The following is a 20,018-nucleotide window of genomic DNA, read 5'->3' as shown; positions in this document are numbered from 1 at the left end:
AGAAAACGCAGCATTTTTGCTGCAAGAGGTCCAGTATCATTTCATAAAGTTTTGCCAAATGTTTGCTTATCAAAATTAAATATCCATGGGAAAGAATAGGAGTTTTATATGACTGGCCGGCTGCTCCCATCGACAACCTGGTCACCACATTCTGCATTAGTGGCAACTTTGTATTTTTATGCCGCAAACTGCCCTGAGATCTTTGGGTGAAGGGGGTATACAAATTTAATAAATAAAATAAGTATTTGAAAATTTCAGGTTGTCTTCCTGGGTAGCCCCACATAAATTGACAACCTAATGCAGGGTGGGAAGTTTGTGGCCCTCCCCAATGTTTTTGGACTCCAACTCCCATCAGCCTCAGCAACCATGACCAATGGTAAAAGATGGTGGAGTTGTAATCTGACAACATCTGGAAGCTGATAGGTTCTTCATCCCTGCCTAAAAGGAATACAACTCAGACAATGCAATGCATTTTCAAAGGAACCTGCTAGCTTAGAAATTACACAGAAATAATCACCAAGACAATTGTTGTTGGTGGCATCTGCCTGTCTTGAGAGACAATGGAGTCTGCATCTCTGGAAGGTGGCAGGAGCTCAGCCACGCAGCCTCAATGAAGGAGCCTGTCGTGGGGACCCCTCTCAGAATTTTGTGTCCTGGGCCACCACCACCCCATGCTACGCCACTGGCAGAGTGTGAATCATGGTGGTTCACTTAGAAATGCAGACTCAAACGAAATCCATGAGCATCCCTGGTATGGACATGAAATGAACTGGGAAGACACATTCAGGTATCATTTCAGCACCAGGTGTGCATATGTCCTGGAAGCCCTACAGAGAAACTTTGGAATGGGGCAATCGGCCCAGTTACTAACAGCAATAAAGAGGGCGGTCAGCAGCAAGAGGGCCAACTCCACAGGCCAATTCTTGCATCATATTGATCGTATGGGAAATCATATGGAAGCCATTTGTGCAAAAGCCATTCTGTCTCCCCCCACCCCGCCCCTCGCATGCACATGTCACACAGTTTGTGTGATCTTAAACATACATACAAACAAGAAGGATTTTGCTGGTATGGTTAAGATCACACAGACCAAGCAGGAAGCTGTTTGGGCAAAGAGGCTTCTTTGTGTGTTGTTTGGTAAGCAATTCCAGGAGCAACCACACAGCTACTTTCTGCAAGGTAGGCTAACCTATAGCTGTCAACCTTCCCTTTTGTTGTGGGAAATTCCCGTATTCCAGCACCGTTTCCCGCTGCTTCCCACTGCTATCCTGGATTGTTGGATATCCCATAGACTGTCCCCAGGACAGGTGAGGCTGCTGATCCCTTATTTTCAAATCTGAAAGTTGACAGCTATGGGCTAACCCACAAATAACCAAGGCTGGTAGGGTGAATTAGTTCCAAATTACTCGTCCAAACGAGCCCAAGTTTGCCACCTGAATTATAGAAATGTGGGTTACAATGAGGGACCTTTTCGCATCTTGCCATTATAACATCTGAAAATTCCATTTACCATTTTTAAAAATAAATAAATAAAGGGAACTTATCCTATTAATAATAGTAAGTTTCAGGTTGGAAATCTACCTTGTGAGAGCAGATTATAATCTTATAATATTTAAGGAAATTCTTGTGAAGAACGGTTGAATTATTATTTATGTAAAGCATTTTTTACCACACTCCTCACCCCTGGCCTCTCCAGACCTTCAGATGTGAGACCTTTTGCCTGCAAAGTTGTTGGGCTCCAACCCATCCCCACTGGCAACTGTACAGTTACAGACGGGTCCCTTCCCACTCTACAGTCATATGATTCTACGTGTAACCAGCTTCTACATAGTTTCCCAGTTGTTCCTCCTCCAAGTGAGGAAGAAAGCAGAGCCACATTCCCCAGCAAAGCAGATCGGGAGCAAGAGGAGACCCATCTCCCCCTTTGCTCAGTGCATCACAAGCCTGAGAGTCGGTCACAAAGGTGTAGGCTTGGCCTTGGGACTTAAGTTCTTGTTCTGTATGCCCCTCCCCACCCCACCCCCCAAAAAATGGGTGCAGATACAGGGCAGGCTGGAGTTGCCTGCTTTCCCTGCTAACAAAGGCCCTTCCACCTTCCAAAGTTGCTGGCTAGGCAAAAATAGGTTTTCCAGTCACTTCTTTCCCAGGAAAAGTTTCACTTGGTAGATTAAGGCATGGGTAGACAAACTAAGGCCCGGGGCCAGATCCGGTCCAATCGCCTTCTAAATTTGGCCCGCGGACAGTTCAGGAATCAACGTGTTTTGACATGAGTAGAATGTGTGCTTTTATTTAAAATGCATCTCTGGGTTATTTGTGGGGCATAGGAATTCATTCATTACCCCCCCCCCCAAAAAAATATAGTTCAGCCCACCACATGGTCTGAGGGACAGTAGGCCGGCCGCCTGCTGGAAAGGTTTGCTGGCCCCTGGATTAAGGCTTCATCCAGCAGCTTTTAAAGGCACAAGGGGAAAAGTTGGCAGGATTATCACAAGCAAAAGGTGTGCACTATTTCAGCCAGTTAAAAGACCTTGAATTGGGGTATTCCTCGTGTAGTTTTTAAAGACACAAGATCTTTGCTAAGGGGGGGGAAGGTTTGGCCACCCTACTGCAGACAGAAGGTGTGTAAAGTTAGGTATAAGTGGTGCCTCGCAAGACGAAATTAATCCGTTCCACGAGTCTCTTCGTCTTGCGGTTTCTTCGTCTTGCGAAGCACGGCTATTAGCGGCTTAGCGGCTATTAACAGCTTAGCGGCTTAGCGGCTTAAAGAAAAAGGAAACAAACTCGCAAGAACTCGCAACACGTTTCGTCTTGCGAAGCAAGCCCATAGGGAAATTCGTCTTGCGGAACGACTCAAAAAACGGAAAACTCTTTCGTCTAGCGAGTTTTTCGTCTTGCGGGGCACCACTGTACATGCATGTCCTGCCCCACATGAGTGATCATGTTCATGTGTGACTGTGACATCACAGGCAGGATGCCATAGAATTTTGTCAGCTCCCACCCCAACTCCATTCATACCTCTGCTGCCAGTCATGAAATGAAGAGATGCACACACGTGTCAACTAACGAGCAACTTCAGCTACTAAAAACAGAAAGTGGCCTCTTCTTGATGCAGTCATATACATTTATCAGCTCAACGCTGTTGTCACAACTCAGGAATGCTATTCAGGGACAGAGGAAAACCATATTGCTTTAAACGCTGAAGCGCCTCTAGCTACAGTTCCATAGGATGGATGTGGCCTTTGCAAAATACTGGCCACTCCTGGAATGATCGATATATGGTTTGTACAATCTAAAACAAAGGCAAAACAAAACTGTAAACTTGAATATTCCAGGAAATTCAACCATTTCCCCTCTTTGGTATAAATCACAATCCATTCCCCTCCACCCCCACCAGTGAATCATAAATAAATATTCTAAAGGCCTGGCTATTTGGGCAAAACATCTGCTTCCTGAAGTAATCCTCAGGCATTTACCAAGTAGGTTGGAAGCAATCGAACTGCTTGCTGTTTTAAAGATTGGAGACACATGCATGTGTATTCAGAGGGAATAGACGCATATTTACAGAAAAGATGAGAACAGTTGGTTTCCTCGCCAATGCTCTGTGGAACCCTGTGGTGCTTCAATTAGAAGTCAGGCTAAGAGAACCAAGAAAAGTTTGCCCACCAAACAAGTGCGCCTATGTGACTGGGACCGGGCTGGGAAGTCCTTTCCACCCTGTTTCGGTCTCCCTGGTAATCTAGCATAGGTGCAAGCTACTTCCCTATGTGCCGTCCCACCCTCCTGCGTACGTTTTGTACATGCTTTTGTGGGGAAATTCAGTCATTTTACACAAAGCACCCACCTTTCAATGTTTGTGTTTTTCTCACCAGGCAAATACACATTCGGAATGCACCTTTTTGGGTAAAAGATGCATTTCTGTGCACATTTTTTGTCCATCAAAAATCTGTTCCAATCTGTAAAGAAGTTGGGATGTTTCAGGTTGGGTCCATGGAAGAAACGAGAACCAAATGAATTTCTCCTCCATGCTTAGCAGAGAAGGAGCGTTGGGTTCATTCTAGGTCACACCCACAATTTTCAAGGGGTGACAAGAAGGTAGGGATGGATGAAATTGTCAATTTCAGTCTCTCCCCCTCTCTCTGCCAGACTGCTCCCTGCCTTGCTGGCCTTTCCCCACCTGGCTGTGTGAGACTTTGTGTGTGTGTGTGTGTGTGTGTGTGTGTGTGTGTAAACAGACTCCAGCTACAAAAGCTGAAGCTGCTGAACAGACTCTTGAGCTGGGGTGCTGTTTGGAGGGTTTTGTTTGGCGGGTGAGTTTGGGTGGGTGGGTGTGTTGCTGTTGTTGCTGTTAATTTTTTGCATCTTTATTTTGGACCTTATGATTTATGTGGAAATGGTGCAATTTGGTTGTGTACTTTCTGGTGCTTCGCTTATTGTTTACGCTTTTCTTACGTTTGCAGCTATGCAACATTTTATATGTTGCAAGCCGCCTTGAGGTTGGTTTTAACTTTGGAAAGGCGGCATAGAAATAAAGTGAGTGATTGAAAATCAGGTGAGTTACAGCCCTTAATCTTGGATTTCAAAGTTCGTGAAGAGTAAATATATACAGAAAGGATGCATTTAGCTGAAACACTGATGGACGTGGAAAGAGGGAGGACGAGTGAGCAGAAGAGGAAACAAAAAGGGTGTATTCCAGGGCTATTTTAAGCCCTGGCATTGTTAGGTTTACAGTATGACATCCAGACAAAGATGTCAGCTTTTGCTGAAGTACGTCTGAGGTGCAGCACTATTAAAAAGGTAAAAATAGCTCAGCGGAGGAGTTAAAGGCTGCTTCACATGAATTAAATGGAGCCCTTGCTCTTCACGGTTTCAAATGCCTTGCAGGCATCTCTCTTCCAAAGCTTGGGGTTTTTATGTGGCTCATCCCCAGCCCAGGAAAATTCCACAAAAACAAGGAAGCAAATGAGTAACACATTGACAATACTTGTGTGTTTCCATTCAACACCACCTACTGCTGCCACTGGATTCTGCCTGTTTGGCAGAGATCCAGAAGACAAAGGGGCTGCCTTCATCTCTGAAAGACCAAGGCTGGGCAGGGTGAGGGGAGGGGGATGCTTTGCTTTGGAGCAGCGCAGCACCTTGTTACCTGAGAGGCGTTGTCCCCAGGCACAGTACTTCCAGGTGGGATCACACTAATGCGGAGATTTCTCATAATAAAAAGCAGGAAAGATGGGGGGGGGGAGTATTTCCACTGCCTATGCCTTTCCTATCCCAATAATCCCTTGGAGTTATACAGGGCTGTCTTTAGCATATGCACCACCGGGGTGCAAAGATCCGCCCAGCGCCCCCAAATTTAGTTAATTTTGCGTGCACGGCACCGTTGAGAATGACAAGTGCCGTCATTGAGTCTGACAAGCGCTGCCGCTGGCGTGGCATGGCTTTGGTAAATGAGCGCACAAAGTCAAAAGTCCTTTAGTGAAACAGTAGGTATACCATTCAGTAATACCTAGGTATATATGTATTTTGTTTTTCTAGCTTGATCAAAATTATTTATTATTTCATAACAGAGAAATAGTTAAGAGCTTAGGCAGCTTCAGCGGCGGGCGCCTGGCGCCCCCCAGAATTCGGCACCCGGGTGCCCCACACCCCTTGCACCCCCAGGTAAAGACGGCCCTGGAGTTATTCGTCAGAGCTCATCAGACTTCAGAATTACTGGATCTTTCAGTGTTTTCTACTGAAAACCAGAGGAGCATGCAATAAGGAGGAGATTGAGAGAAGGTGTGATAGCCATTTTCAAATATCGTAAGGGCTGTCACACAGAAGAAGGGAAGGACCCAAACCCAATGGCTTCAAAATCAAGTTACAAGAAAGGAGATTCCAACTCAACATCAGGAAGAACTTTCTGACAGTGAGAGCTGTTCAACAGTGGAACAGATTCCCTTGGTGATTGTGGACTCTCCTTCCTAGGAAGTTTTAAAGCAGAGGTTGTATGGCTATCTGTCATGGATGCTTCAGTTGAGATTCCTGCATTGCAGGCAGTTGGTCTAGACCTTGGAGTCCCTTCTAACTCTACAATTCTATGATTCCAATTCCCATCAGCCCAAGCAGCATAGCCAGGAGCGTCTCCGCCCTCATCGTTCTGCCCGGACACTGAGATCCAGCTCCAAGGGCCTTCTGGAGTTTACCTCATTGCAAGATGTGAAGTTATAGGGAACCAGGCAGAGGGCCTTCTCAGTAGTGGCACCCGCCCTGTGGAATGCCCTACCAGAAGATGTTGTCAAACAGATAAACAGCTATTTTATTTTTAGAAGACCTCTGAAGGGAAGTTTGTAATGGTTGATGTTTTACTGTGTTTTTAATATTTTGTGGGGAGCCACCCAGATTGGCTGGGGTATAATTATTAATAATAATTAAATAATAAATTATTATTATTAATGATCAAGGATGATGGAGCCAGAACCCAGCAACTTCTGCAAGGCCACTGTTTCCCCATTCCATTCTAAAATAATAATAATAATAATAATTAAAAAATGGGTCAGGGCTTTAAGCTGCAATCCTATACACATTTAATATGGAATAAATTTCACTGAAAAACAGTCTGAGAAGATATGTACACACTGTAAGGAATTAATTCCATGGAAGCTCTGTGAGCTACAGGCACATTTTAACAAAAAAAAATGCTTCAGAGCGGAAGCATAAAACTCAAAAATGTATCCATACAACCAAGGTACACTATAAATGCAAAACAACAGGGATGTATTTATTCAGAAAAAAGCAATCAAACCTCAAATACAGGGGGAAATACCGGAATTCAGAGTTATTGTAAAATTTCACCTACATTGCAACCAAAAGTTCACAATATGGTATATTAGCTCTCAACCTACACAGAACTCTTACTGAGTCTGAGGAATCCTGTGTAATATAAAAGCTTGCACGTCAAGTTTTTAAATTAAGGTTGTTTATATTAATGGACCAACACTGCATATTTTTCAAATATAAATGTTAGTCCTGTCGCCTCCTGAAACTCTGTCAGGCTTTCCTTTTCCAATTCAGATAGGGCTCTGGTCCTCAAATTCATCCGTTCTTCTTTAAGTTCAATCATAACGAATGTCAGCTTATGTTCATCAAGTTGTCTTTGTATGGATGGGACTCTCCTCTCCAGTTGTATTACTTTAAATTCAGCAGCAAGGGTTTTTTCCCTGACTTCATCTGCAGTTTGCCGTATCAGAGTAGATTCCTGTATCAGTTTCTGGGTGGTTTCTGAATTGGTATTCACCTTTTGTCCCAAATTAAACTTTCTACGATTAAATCAGTTTCAATATTTGCAACATCCAATTTCACATTTATCGCATCTGTTTTCTTATGGAGTTGTTCCAGCGAATCGTTTATTTTCAATAATGCAGCCACTAAGGCCTCCTCTGTCGACATCCCGTCTGTTTTTTCCTTTCTGTTTGCCATAACACTTAAGAGATTCAAGGTCAATTCCAAAGTCTCACACTTTTCTTATCTTGCAGCTGGAAATTCCCCTAGCCCAACTCCTATAAAGTAACCAATTTCAAAAGCTTCCACTGGGGGAAAACAGGTTGTATTTGTATCGGTCAATATGTCCTCTTTTAAACACAGTTTCAATAATCCGAAGTTAGTTTCAATTTTCAGTTACTTTCCTCCTTTTTAAAAAACAACCAGAAACAGTAGAAACAATGTATTTCTCTTATTTAGCTAGCTGTCAATGAACGTTCTAAGCGCTGTCAATGAACATTCCAAAAAAAAGAAAAAAAATCAGTCTTACTAGCAGCCCGTTTCCAGGGTTAGAGCGGCGGTGTTTTAAGCCTCTTCGCTCTCTCCCGCAGGCATACTCAATCCGCAACTTCCCCCTCTCTTCTTCTGCCTCCAAGAGGGGGTTTAATGTTCTTTACCGTTGGAAATTTGATCTTTTACAAAAGACCTTCCAGGACTCCAGCTTGCAACTTCATTGCCTCAGTCTATTTACAAAAAGGGAAGGCGGACTTCCTGTTTTGAACCTCCCCGTTACGATACCAAATTAAACTTTTAGAGATCCAATTCTTCCGTTTCAGCTCTACTCACGGGTAATTACTTTAAAGTCAAATTGTCCACAGGAAAAGGTCAGCACTCTCCGGCAACAGCTATGCGGCTTCGCTCCGTGGAAGAAGCAGACGATTCAATGCACCGCGCCGCTCACCCCACGTCGCTCCGGAGCCCCAAAAACCGGGGTTCCCCGCGAGTGGGGGAGGCGCAAAAGGTGCCCGCCGAATCCCACGTTCACAGGCTTCTCCCGCCTGTGGTTTTAACGGGTCTCCGCCTTCGCCGTGGCAGCCAGACCCAGATTTCCACGGAGCAGATTCCTCCCGGTCAGAGGAATTCTGCCATTGCTGGAGGCGCCTCCCCCGGAAGACCGATGCATGGAGCATATTCAGTATAAAAACAAAACAAATTGCAGGTACATATAGCAAAGTTTTAAAAACCTAGCTACTGGGTAGTAGATACTGGGTAGTATCCAGATAATGTTGTCCAAAATGCACATGTATCCTGCACTTTGTTATAAAATACTACTGCATGATACATTGTTTCTCAAACCAGATTCACACTGATTGAAGTCCTTAAGTCATTCCGAGAAAGTCTCTGACCAAGGTGTAAACACCTTTGCATAGGCTGAAGACATCCCCCTCATCAAGGCCCCCTGGTGGGAACACAAACAGAAATGTATCTGACACTAAATAAGTCATGCTGATGTGAACATTTTCAGGGTTGGGGGGAGGCTGGAGCTGAGGCATGCCAGGAGGGGGAAATAACACTAAGGCATTAGTGTGGCAACAGCCTACTGTTGCCACCCCTTTGGAAATAGTTGTTGAAAATAGTCATTCTTCAGCAATGATCTGAATTGTACACAAGGGATTTTATTAGCTTTAGTAAGTTCGTAGCTTACTAAATACGCCAAAGGTAATAGATGGCGTAGAAAAAAACTGTGATGGGACGATGAGCTGCTTGTGTGTAAAATCCTAGTCCCTCAGAGTTTGGTCAAGTTTGCAAACCTCTGTCTGTAACGGAGCCCCTTAAACATGGCTCCGTCAGTCGCTGGCAGATTCCGACAGTGGTTGCTTTCGGAATCGCTTCCAACATAAAAGCTCCTTAACGGAAACACGTCTTCTGGACTCTCTGCGTGACAGTTTCCGGCGAGGAGTGGGTGTCCCTACAGGAGGTCCTGAAACCTCCCCACTGTTTTCGCTGGAAGTGTCTCTGAGCCATCCCTCCAGCTCCCTTTCCCTCAGCTCAGCTCCTCTCCCCCTACTGGTTCCCTCTTCAGCTGCTGAGTCTCTCCCAACCTGTGTGAGCCCTTTCACTTCCCTTCCTTCCGATGGCAGTTCCCTGACATCCACCTCCCCTCCAGGACCCCCTTCATCCCCTCTCGCCCCCTCCTCTACGGGCGGTGAGGAGGCAAAACCCCGGAATGAACTTCCTTCATCTTCCGATGTCCCGAACACTTCTCTCCACCTGTTGCGGTTCCTGGTCTCGAAGTACTCCTCCTCCTCAGAGTCCATCTCCCCTTCCCCTTCCGATTCCGAGAATCCTTCCAACTCCTCCTCCTCATCGGTGGTCCCAAAGTATTCCCTCCGGAACCTCTCCACAGGCTGAGGTTTCCTTGGGAACCTTTGATGGAACGTTTCTATCAATACCTCGTCATTGATATCTTCTGCCATTACCCAAGTGTTTTCTGACTCCGGTTCTCCTTCCCACGCTACCAAATACTCCACCTGATCCCCCTTCCACCTGGCGTCGAGGATTTCTGCCACATGGCTGCTGCATTCCCTTTCTTCTATGACCGGTCCCCGAGTGGCCATCCCTTCTCGTCCCCCCTCATACGGTGACAGTAACGACCTGTGAAATACTGGGTGCAGTTTCATGTGGTTGGGTAACCGGAGCCTGAAAGCCACTGGGTTGACCTGTTGAATGACCTCAAAGGGACCCAATCTCCTGGGTCTTAATTTCTTACAACCTCCTTTGAACGGCAACCCTTGGGTTGACAGCCACACCCTATCTCCCCTTCTCCCCCTGGGAAAGCCCTGGGATGACACCCATAATTAGCCAAGAAGGGGCTCATCCCTGTGGACACATTCTCGGCATTGTTGTAGGCAAATTCCGCCAGCGCCAACTTTTCTACCCAGTCATTCTCTCTGTCATTGACATAACACCTCAGGTATTGCTGGAGGACCCCGTTTGCTCTTTCCGCCTGCCCGTTGGTTTCAGGGTGCCGGGCAGTCGAAAAGTTGACCTCCACCTGCAGTAAGCTCATGAGCTTCCTCCAGAACCTGGAAGTAAATTGTTTTCCTCGGTCTGAGACCACCCTCAATGGCACCCCGTGCAACCTAAAAATGTGTTCTACAAATAACTTCGCTGTCTCTTCCGCCGTGACTGCATGCGAGCAGGCTACAAAGTGGCACATCTTTGTTAGTAGGTCTACCACCACCATGATGGCTGTTTTCCCCTTGGACTTCGGCAGATCAGTCATAAAATCTATCGACACTGCCTCCCAAGGTCGTTCTGGGGTTGGTAAGGGTTCTAATAGCCCCGCCGGTGCCCGCCTCTCCCCTTTGGCTCGCTGGCATTGCTCACACCCTCTTACATACTCCCGTACATCTTCCCTCACCTTAGGCCACCAAAATTCCCTGGTGACCAACCACATGGTTTTGTGTTGTCCAAAATGCCCCGCCGTGGGGCTGTCGTGCAACTGCTTGAGTACCCTCCCCCTCCAAATATTCAGGTTTGCGTGAGAGAGCGTCCGCCCTAATGTTCTCTGGGCCTGGCACGTAACAAATCTCAAAGTTAAATTTGGAGAACTCCTGGGCCCATCTCACTTGCCGTTGGTTGAGCACTCGTGCCGTCCTCCAATACTCTAGGTTCTTGTGGTCAGTGCACACTTGCACCTTATGTTGTGCGCCAATTAGCAGGTGCCTCCATCTCTGGAACGCCTCATGAATGGCTAGTAGTTCTCGGTCATACACCGTGTAGTTCCTCTCGGATTTGTTCAGCTTTCGCGAAAAAAAGGCACACGGTCTCCACTCTGACTCCTCCTTCCCTGGCTGCAGAAGCACCGCCCCAATCGCTCTGTCTGATGCGTCAGTTTCCACTCTCATCGGTTTTTGTAAATCCACATGCAGGAGTTGTTGTTCCGAGGCGAAGGCCCTTTTTAGTTCCTCAAATGCTCGCTCCGCCTCCTCAGTCCAAACGAACTTCTTCTTACTGCTGAGACAGTCCGTAATGGGCGCCGTCAGGTGGGCAAAGTTTCGGATGAACTTACGATAGAAGTTCCCAAATCCTAGGAACCTCTGCACATCCTTCCTTGTTTTGGGTGTTTTCCATTCCAGCACCGCCTGGACCTTGCCGGGATCCATGGCCAATCCCTTGTCTGACAGGCGATACCCCAGGAATTCCACCTCCTTGGTATGAAACTGACACTTCTCCAGTTTCACCCACAGCTGGTTGGCTTGCAGCCTGCTCAACACTTCTCTGACGTCTCTCACATGCTGCTCCTCATTCTCAGAATACACCAACACGTCGTCTAAGAAGGCCACACAATTCTTGTAAAGCAAAGGCCCCAGGACGTGGTTCATAAACGATTGAAAGCACGCGGAGCCTCCTTGTAGGCCGAAGGGCATAACTAAATATTCAAATGCCCCCAAAGGGGTGAACATGGTGGTTTTCCATTCATCCCCCTTCCTTATTCGTATCAGGTTGTACGCCCCCCTTAGGTCCAGTTTAGTAAAAATCTTTCCCTTCCTGACCCTTGTCAAAATGTCGTCAATCCTGGGCATAGGGAAAGCCACTGGTTCTGACACTGCATTTAAGGCCCTGAAGTCACACACAAGCCTCGGCTTGTTCGTGTTTTTTTTATCCACAAAAAACACTGGGCTGCCCCCCACCGCCCTGGACTCTCTGATGAACCCTCTCTTCAGGTTCTTGTCAATGAACTCTCTTAGCTCCTGCATCTCTCTGTCTGACATGGCGTACAGCTTGCCTACAGGGAGCTGTGCCCCAGGGAGTAAATTGATTTGACAGTCAAAGGGTCTATGCGGGGGTAGTTGGTCAGCTTCCCTTTCGCTGAAGACGTCGCGGAGATCTGCGTATTGTCGTGGTACCTTCACGTTCTCCGTTACTTCAGTCCCTGCTAGGGTGGCTTGGGCCCCTGCCAAACCCTTTCCCTCTTTGCAGTGTTCTAAGCAATGTGCTGAACCAAAAGAAACCACTCTCTGATGCCAGCCCACCAGCGGATCATGTAACGCTAGCCAGCTCATCCCCAATATAATGGGAGCTCCTCCCAAGGTGGCCACATTAAACGCTATCAGTTCGGTGTGCCTTGCCACCTTCATTATCATTGGGACGGTCTGCAAGCTGACTTCTCCTCCCAACAGCTCCCTGCCATCGATCGTGGTCACCTGCAGGGGGTTGCTTAAAGGGATCGTCTGTATCTGGTGTTCAGCTGCAAACTCTTTGCTCATGAAATTGCAGGAGCTGCCTGAGTCCAACAGCGCCTTTATCTTTAGAGGGTGTCCGTTTGGCAGCTCTAGCGCCACTTCTATCACTAGGGCGGGTTTAGGAGGTTCTGGCGTGGGCACTTTCACTGCTCTTTGGCCTGGCTGCTGTGCCCCGACGGTGGCAGCCAGGCGTTGGCTTTTACTTGCTTCGGTATTTCTTCCTCTCTTCCCTCCACAGCTCCTACCATCCCTTGCCATTCCTTCCTCTGGGGGCAGACTCTGGCAAAGTGACCTGGCTGTTGGCAGAGATAGCATTTCCGGGCGCCTTTTCCCTCCTTCTTTCCCCCCTCACTGGGCTTTGAAACTGCGCGCGCGCGCGCTGTTCCGATTTCCATCGGCTCTGCCGGCGGGAAAGTTGGCTCTGGAATGTCTGGAATGCGGAACTCCTTCCAACGTTCCCCCTTCCCTTCCCGCCTCTCCAATGCTCTCGCCTCCTGGCGCGCTCCTATGGTCAGCGCTGATTTGGTCAGCTGGTCCATAGACTCCGCCCTGGGCGCTCGGGAAAGTTCGTCTTTCACAGCCGAAGAAAGCCCTTCTTCAAAGAGCATTTGAATGGGTTCCGCCGATAGATCCCACCCCAATTTATGGATCAACATGGTGAACTCAGTCCAGTACTCACGGACAGATCGGCTCCCCTGTTTGCAAGCCATTAACTGTCTGCGGACCACTCCCTGTTCAATATCGCTGGAAAACATCAGATCCATGGCGCGAAAGAACTTCATCGTGTCCTTTAGGACGTCACTATTCGCTGCCATCAGGGGTCTAACCCAGTCTCTCGCCCCCTTTTCAAGATGCCCAATCACGAAAGCCACTCGTGATTCCTCGTCAGGGAATTCATCAAACTGCAGATTGAGGGCATATTGCATCTCTGTCCGAAAGCCATGATAGTCTTTGGGCTCCCCCCCAAACTTCTGCACCAATCCTGGTACCTTTCTGACGAGCTGGGTGTCTTTCCCCTTTTTGTCTGCATCCTGAGCCCTCCTCTCCTCAAGCCTCGCCGTCTGCAGCGCTAGCTGGACCTCCAACACCCGGTACCTTTCTTCCAGGCTTGGACCCGCTCCAGCTCCTGCTTCTCCGGTTCCGGCTGGGTTGCTCATGATGCCTTCTCCTGCACAAGCTGCTCACGGAGACTGTCGGAATGCTGTGATGGGACGATGAGCTGCTTGTGTGTAAAATCCTAGTCCCTCAGAGTTTGGTCAAGTTTGCAAACCTCTGTCTGTAACGGAGCCCCTTAAACATGGCTCCGTCAGTCGCTGGCAGATTCCGACAGTGGTTGCTTTCGGAATCGCTTCCAACATAAAAGCTCCTTAACGGAAACACGTCTTCTGGACTCTCTGCGTGACAGTTTCCGGCGAGGAGTGGGTGTCCCTACAGGAGGTCCTGAAACCTCCCCACTGTTTTCGCTGGAAGTGTCTCTGAGCCATCCCTCCAGCTCCCTTTCCCTCAGCTCAGCTCCTCTCCCCCTACTGGTTCCCTCTTCAGCTGCTGAGTCTCTCCCAACCTGTGTGAGCCCTTTCACTTCCCTTCCTTCCGATGGCAGTTCCCTGACAAAAACCTAGCAAGCTAAAAACAGATTTAAAGGTTTTTTTTTTCTTTTTTAGATCTTTAATGCAGTTTTCCACCACAAGCCCAAACCCACTTAATTTCAAGTCTATCTCACTTATTGCAGTGAAACAGATCCCATGGGAAATGTCTCTCACTGCTGTCAATTGCCAGAAAGAGATTTGTTGACCACTGGTTTTGGAAGCAGGGAAGGAATTTTGCAGACTCTCAAATCCATCCCCTGATCCCTTAATGATAGCCAAAGACTTCCTACAAAGACGACACCAGCATTTAGCCCTTTAGTCAAGAGGGATCTCAGCAGGCAGTCAAGTGGGCTCCAGACCAAGGTGGAATAGATGCTCAGCTCAAATTCTCTCACCATCACCACATGAGAAATGGTTTGCCCATGATTTTTACCCTTAGTCTGTTATTATTTTAAAAATATTAATAATAGTAATACCCACCCTTAGGTCCCAGGGCGAGTTGCAACATTAAAGCACAATATCATATATATATATATATATATATATATATATAGCATTTTTTTTTAAAAAAAAGTCCACCATGTGGAAGAAAAGATTGACTGTAATCAACTTCAGCTGGTCCAAATTATGAAAACTTTACGAAATCAAACTACTGGCATAGAAGAAACAACTTTAAATTCGTTCCTTAATTTAAATTTGATAGTTAATTCTAACAGCACAGTCCTAATCATGTCTACTCAGAAGGAGTCTCATTGAGTTCAATGGGGCTCCTTCCCGGTAAATCTCAGAGCATCTTACAGGAATTCCACATTTACATTAAGGAAACATGGCTGACAGTGAGGTGCAGAAGATGAAATTTATGATAGCAAAATATTGGGCTTTTGAATCCTATGGATTCAGTGAATGGGGTGGTAAAGGGCAGAGAGAACACAAGAAAGAACCTGCAGGGTCAGGCCAATGGCCCAACTAGTCCAGCATCCTGTTCTCACAGTGACCAGCCTGAAGCCTCTTTAGGGAAAAGCGCAAGCAGGACCAGAGACCTCTCTCCTCTCCTGCGCTTTCCAGAGAATGGTGCTCAGAAGCTAAGTGCCTCTGACCACTTCCATCTTCTCTCCAATGGAAAGCAATCTCCACACAGGTCTTGGACAAGGGAAGGGGGAAATGGAGGGATGCTTCTCATTTTCTCTTGGTAGGTAACCCCATTGAAGGTGAATTCCTGACTAGCTGCAGCTCACCTGCAGAGAAGGCGAGGAAGAGGAAACTGTGGAAGGGCCAGTCCATTTTGACAGGCAAAACGAAACACTCTGGGACATTTTATAAAGCAGCAAGTGCTGGCTTGCCTCTTGTTTCTAACATTTGCCTGACTACTTTTCAGCACAGAACTGCTAAATAACTTTAATAAGGTGCATGTTGCTCATAACTCTGTGTGTCAGGAAAGGATTAACGCAGAAACTTCTAAAGAAACCTGCCGTTTCCATCACCAGAATCAGAAGAGAAACGGAGTTATGATTCGTCTGTTCATAAGGAGGAGTAGAAACTCACACGGGGGCAGAGAAACAAGCCAACAGATCTGTGAGCTTAGAAGGATGAGCTATTGGAATTGGGGAGTGTCCTTGCTGGTTACTGAGCCCAACCCTGCTCAGTGCAGGGATATTGAAGCGGGAGCATCCCTGAAAGAGGGCAGTTCTTGCCATTTGAAAATTTTGTGCAATTTGCCATTGGTTGCCAGCTCATTTCCAGACCCAATTCAAGATGCTCACATTGGTGCTGGAAGCCCTAAATGATTCGGGCCCTGAATCACTGGCAAGACCATCTCCTTCCCTACAAACCTTCTGAGATTGGGCTGGTGGCAGCTGTGAACTGTGAAACTGCATCCCCACATAGATGCATCCGGCGCCTGCATTATGCAGCTTCCAGAGGATGCTGAAGATTGGATTAAGTATGTAAGTAAGTAAGTAGTAAATAGTTCTCATTCACACATAGGAAATCACAGCCTCTTTACTCTGACTTTTGAGATGTATATTTTTAGAATACACCTCAATTTTTATTATTCTAAGTTGTATTAAACTGTCTTCAAATCTGCATTCTAATGTTGTAACCACCTTAGGACCTTAGAGGGAAGGGCAGGTAATGAATAAATAAAAACGTAATATTCGAATAATCTTCCTTCTCTCTTGGATCAGGTTCCCCCCTAGTTTAGGGTCTCCTGTCTTCTCCGCTTGCCATAAAGAGGAAGTGTCCTGCTCGGCCTCCTGTCAGGGCACGGAGGGCAGGGGAACCAATATGGTGGCTGGACTGTACCTCCTCCCATCGCTGGTCGTTGGCCAAGCTGGCTGGGGCTGATGGAACTGAAGGGCACTAACCTTTGAAGGCCTCTGCTCTGGCTACACCTGCATTAGAGAGGCATTGCCAGAGGAGGTGCTGCCAGGTGTTTCTGGAGCCAGCAAGAGAGAAGCTGGAGAGCACGTCTGCTGATCAAAGCCGAGAACTCGCTGCTCCCCATCATTTGTCTCCCTGCTTATTTAACTTATATGCAGAATTCATCATGCGAAAGGCTGGGCTGCATGAATCCCAAACCGGAATTAAGATTGCCGGAAGAAATATCAACAACCTCAGATATGCAGATGACACAACCTTGATGGCAGAAAATGAGGAGGAATTAAAGAACCTTTTAATGAGGGTGAAAGAGGAGAGCGCAAAATATGGTCTGAAGCTCAACATCAAAAAAATGAAGATCATGGCCACTGGTCCCATCACCTCCTGGCAAATAGAAGGGGAAGAAATGGAGGCAGTGAGAGATTTTACTTTCTTGGGCTCCATGATCACTGCAGATGGTGACAGCAGCCACTCCTGCTTCTTGGGAGAAGGGCAATGACAGGCTTAGACAGCATCTTAAAAAGCAGAGACATCACCTTGCCAACAAAGGTCCGTATAGTTAAAGCCATGGTTTTCCCAGTAGTGATGTATGGAAGTGAGAGCTGGACCATAAAGAAGGCTGATCGCCGAAGAATTGATGCTTTTGAATTATGGTGCTGGAGGAGACTCTTGAGAGTCCCATGGACTGCAAGAAGATCAAACCTATCCATTCTGAAGGAAATCAGCCCTGAGTGCTCACTGGAAGGACAGATCGTGAAGCTGAGGCTCCAGTACTTTGGCCACCTCATGAGAAGAAAAGACTCCCTAGAGAAGACCCTGAGGTTGGGAAAGATGGAGGGCACAAGGAGAAGGGGGCGACAGAGGACGAGATGGTTGGATAGTGTTTTCGAGGTTACCAGCATGAGTTTGACCAAACTGCGGGAGGCAGTGGAAGACAGAGGTGCCTGGCGTTCTCTGGTCCATGGGGTCACGAAGAGTCGGACACGACTAAACGCCTAAACAACAACAACAATCATTTGGGGGGCAGGAGGCACCCGTGCTCCTCCAGAACTTCACAGAGCATGATACTGAATGCTACCACTGCAGAGTGAGGATTCAAAATCTTCCCCAAAAGGCTGGGCACTAATCAAAACCAATTTTTTTTTATTTCAAACTCCTGCTGCTCCGAATGAAGTTTGCAATGGGAATGCTACAAAAGAGGCCAGTCAGGGACCCTTGTTTGAGAACAGCGGCCAGAGGCAATTATATTACACTCCCTGAATGACAATACTTATTCCTACATCTCACAGCCAATACTTGCAAAAGAAGCAGTTGTTTTAAAACAGGCCCCGACCTGGTGTCATCCAGATGTTTTGAGCTACCATCTCCCCCACTCCCAGCCAGAACAGCAGCGCTTGGCAGGAGCTGATCACAGCTGGAATCTCAAACATCTGGAGGGCACCGGGTTGGGGAAGGCTGTTTTAAAGCCTTAACTGCATCCCCCTTGATAGACTGGTCTCTGGTTTCTGGCACCATCCTAAGCAACTCTCATGTGCCAGGGGGGCAACTGAAAAGTGAACTTACACACTTACATAGTACAGAGTTGTTACAGATTTGTTTACCCAAATATAAATGCAACTGATAAGGCCAATCAGCTCAAACAAAGTGTTTACTATGTGATTCGGAGCGACTTACTGGTACCTCTGGATTTTAGAACTTATTTAAGTGCACCCACCAGAAAGGTTAGACAGTTAACATCTGAGTGCCATGAAATTAACAGGAGGACGAGGGAGAATTGTCTTAATGGAGAAGTTATACTCCACCATCCATAAGTCCTCCATCCCAGTGTTAATCGTCATTGGCCCTGATCTGTCCGGGATGGGGGTCAAAAGACTTGTGTCTGCAATGTTGCTACCCAACTAACACACCTGCGCTCTTGGAAGAGAAAACACCACTTGCAGTTCAACCTGTCAAAAGCTCCCAAGGAGAGGATTGCAAGGGAAAGATTATGAGAAAAGATCTGTGAGTTGGGAATCCTTTCTCCCTCTACGCTTTTGGGTGTGTGTGTGGGGGGGGTGAGTTTTGGTTTGACATTATGCTGCTTCAGCTCCTTCCAAAGCTCCTGCTTGGATTTATTAGACACCCTCAACTAGAAAGCACCCACTGAGCAGCCGGAAATGCTTTTCAGGCAAACATGTTCAGAAGTCACAGTAAGAACGCACCAAGTTTAATCTCCGAATAAAACTGCAATCAGCTGCAATCCTAGACACATGTGCTTAACCCTCTTGGGTTAAATGAGGCTTACTCCCAGCAGCTGAGAGGTGCATAAGATTTCAGCCTTAGGATCATGCTGCAAAGAAGCAGCGGCAGGTGGGATATGCAGGCAACAGGCATCCTTGGAAAATAGAGAACAGCCAAGAGCCAAGCCCAAGTTTCGCCAAAACCGAATCGCAGTGGAAAATATAAGTGATTTATTGTTCTCATTATTCTTATAGCTTTCCAATTGCAGAGAACTGTGCTTGGGCAAGCATTTTTTTAATAAAACAAAATAAAGGATTTCCCTACTTTTTAAAAAAATAATAATAATTGAAAGCCGACACGTCCCAGTTTGTTTGCAGCAGCCACGCTGCTTGTAAGCACGTTAGCGCAGCGGCACAATTGCTCAGCCAATTTGTCAGCCGCAAGACGCAATCCTTTGCCCTGGAATAAGAAAGCTGGGGTAGCTCGGTTGGTCGAGCCAGTGGCAGACCTACATTTCGGGGGTCCTGAAGCTTGAACTGTCATGGGGGGCCCTTTTCAACCAGCAACGAGGTCTGGGTAACAACCCCGGTTCTCTTCTTCAGTGGGGCTGTTCCAGGACAGATCACCACACCTTGACAACATATGTGCTACATAATCAATTTGAGTCGTGGCACTCAAATGGGGACCCAAAATAAGCAATGCGGACGGGGGTTCGAGCCCTAGTGTTGAGTGAAGGATTTCTGCCTGGCAGCGGGTTGGATCCTGCCGATCCTTTCCAACTTACACTTCTGTAATAATACTGTAAGTAAGCAAGCAAGCAAACAAACGAACGAACAGGCAAAGGGGCAACGGAGAAGAGGACCCGCGCGCGCCCCCAGGTTGCCCAGCCGGTCCTTACCTGTTCCAAGCTTGAGCTCGCTCTCTCGGGTGCGCGAAAAGACGAGCGCTGTGCGCGCTGCGGAGCCTCGCCTTGCCTCGCCTGGCCGGGATGCTGCCCGAGCGACTCCTGCGCAAAGCCGGCTGTGCGTGGCTCTGGGCGCCGGAGAGCAGAGGGCGCGGCTGCTGCTGCTGCTGCCGGGCGCCGCCTCCTGCCTCGCAGCGCGCTCCTTTCGCTCGGGAAAACTTGGGGCAGCCAAGACTTCGCCGCCGCCTCCTCCTCTTGCGCTGCTGGCGGCTCTGCGCTTCTCCTCTCCGGCTCCCGAGCTGCCCGTTTCCCCCTCCCGGCAGCCGGCGGCTCAGCGCAGCCACGTGCGGCGGCAGGAGGGAGGGAGGCGGTCGGTGCTCTCCGCCAGGCGGCTGCTCCGGGGCCAGATCCAGCCAGGCGAGCGCGGCGAGCAGCCTTCTCGCGGCG

The 20,018-nt window shown here is 47.6% G+C and overlaps 1 protein-coding gene across 1 annotated transcript in view; it reads right to left on the bottom strand.

Moving 5' to 3' along the window:
• Positions 1-19,703, bottom strand: part of SEMA3D (semaphorin 3D) — a 177,044-nt gene extending 157,341 nt beyond the window's left edge. Inside the window, exon 1 of the mRNA XM_081005477.1 lies at positions 19,566-19,703. The gene's annotated coding sequence lies outside the window, so the exon portion shown is untranslated. The remainder of the gene's footprint in view (positions 1-19,565) is intronic.
• Between the last annotated feature and the right edge of the window lie 315 nt (positions 19,704-20,018).

The sequence above is a fragment of the Podarcis pityusensis genome, assembly GCF_964106645.2.
Source record: "Podarcis pityusensis genome assembly, chromosome: 5".
In the NCBI taxonomy this organism is placed as follows: Eukaryota; Metazoa; Chordata; class Lepidosauria; order Squamata; family Lacertidae; genus Podarcis; species Podarcis pityusensis.
This window is presented reverse-complemented; position numbering and strand designations above follow the sequence as displayed.